The sequence below is a fragment of the Crinia signifera genome, unplaced genomic scaffold, assembly GCF_055691185.1.
Source record: "Crinia signifera unplaced genomic scaffold, ASM5569118v1 HAP2_SCAFFOLD_741, whole genome shotgun sequence".
Classification (NCBI taxonomy): Eukaryota; Metazoa; Chordata; class Amphibia; order Anura; family Myobatrachidae; genus Crinia; species Crinia signifera.
The window spans coordinates 41,445-42,985 of NW_028142645.1; the positions used below are offsets into that span (position 1 = coordinate 41,445).

General features: G+C 43.9%; 1 non-coding gene across 1 annotated transcript; it reads right to left on the minus strand.

Annotated features, from left to right (window-relative positions):
- Nucleotides 1–1,047: 1,047 nt before the first annotated feature.
- On the minus strand, nucleotides 1,048–1,541 carry LOC146056223 (18S ribosomal RNA; the record flags this gene model as incomplete). The annotated part of the gene is made up of 1 exon (XR_014469061.1): nucleotides 1,048–1,541. It is a non-coding gene; the product is annotated as an 18S ribosomal RNA (ribosomal RNA).

Sequence of the window (1,541 nt, forward strand, 5' to 3'; positions counted from 1 at the left end):
GTGGTGCCTTTCATACTAGTCCTTATTTAAAGAACAAGTGATTACGCTACCTTCGCACGGTCAGAATACCGCGGCCGTTGAACAGAGTCACTGGGCAGGCTGGACCTCTTATATTTTCAAGAGGCGATGTTTTTGGTAAACAGGCGAGGTTGGTTTTTGCCGAGTTCCTTCCGCTTCTTTTAATCTTTCTTGTAGTGCTCTTGTGTTAGGTTAACATTGTATTGGGCAGGGTTTTCTTGTTATGTTGCTGTCTTAGTAACAGGGATGTTAATTATCAGTGGTGGGTCCATTTTGATTTACACTTGCACGGGAGAGAGGGGGTTTCCTCATGTTACTGATTTTAGCATAGTGTTTCTTATATTGTTATAAGATCACTCAATAGAAGGTGTGGGTTTTACGTGGTATACGGGATTAAAGATATTTTGTGATTAGGCTTTGACGCCATTTAAAAGGTGGCTGCTTTTAGGCCCACTTTGTCACGGGTTGGGTGGTGTATTACCCGGGGGTTGAGGCTGTATCCTATATCAAATAAGCTGTACCTTATTTGATTGGCTCTTAAGCATAAAGGGTACTAGATTATGTTGTTTTGGCTTAAGGTTGGACTTACATCCGTTTTTTGAGTAACCAGCTATCACTAAGTTCGATAGGTTTATCACCTCTACTCGAAGGTCTTCCCACTCTTTTGCCACAGAGACGGGTTAACTCTATCAGTTGCCTTGGAGTAGCTCACTTAGTTTCGGGGGGGCAGACTATAGTTCTCTTTGCTTGCTTGGACTTGCTAGATCATGATGCAAAAGGTACGAGGGGGAGTCTCTACTGTGTGAGGCTTTAATGTTCTTTCATTTCTATTTCATTGTTCCTTTGCAGTACTATTTATAGCTCTTAGAAGTTTTTCGATCGCCTGTACTAGATTGTTAGAATGTTTTAGTGGCGGTGGTTTAGTGTGGGGGTATCATAAGAAAAATTAGGGCTAAAATTTAGGCTCAAAGCAACCCGGGTTTCACAGGTGATTTCTTGGTGTAAGCAAGGGGTTTTGTATAAACTATGCTTTGTTCCAAGCACACCTTCCGGTATGCTTACCATGTTACGACTTACCTCTTCTTTTTATCTGTATTGGGTAATTAACTTTGTGTGTATTATTGAAGAGGGCGACGGGCGGTGTGTACATGCCCCTGTGCCTTGTTAAAGAGAACTCTCTGGTTTCTGCTTTACTGCTAAATCCGCCTTCTGACGGGATTTCATAAAAGTCTTCCGTGGTTTTCTGTATAAGAAAATGTAGCCCATCTCTGGCCACTTCATTTGCTGCACCTTGACCTGACGTTTTGGAGGGTTCCATTGTGCTCACTGTGGTGCGCTCATGCGGTGAGCTGACGACGGAGGTATACAGGCTGGTAGGCTAGAAGTGGTGAGGTTAAACGGGGATCATCGATTATAGGACAGGCTCCTCTAGGTGGATATGGGGCACCGTCAAGTCCTTTGGGTTTTAAGTTTGGGCTCGTAGTGCCCGGGCGAGGTGGGGTGTAAGTGAAAGGTTTACGGCT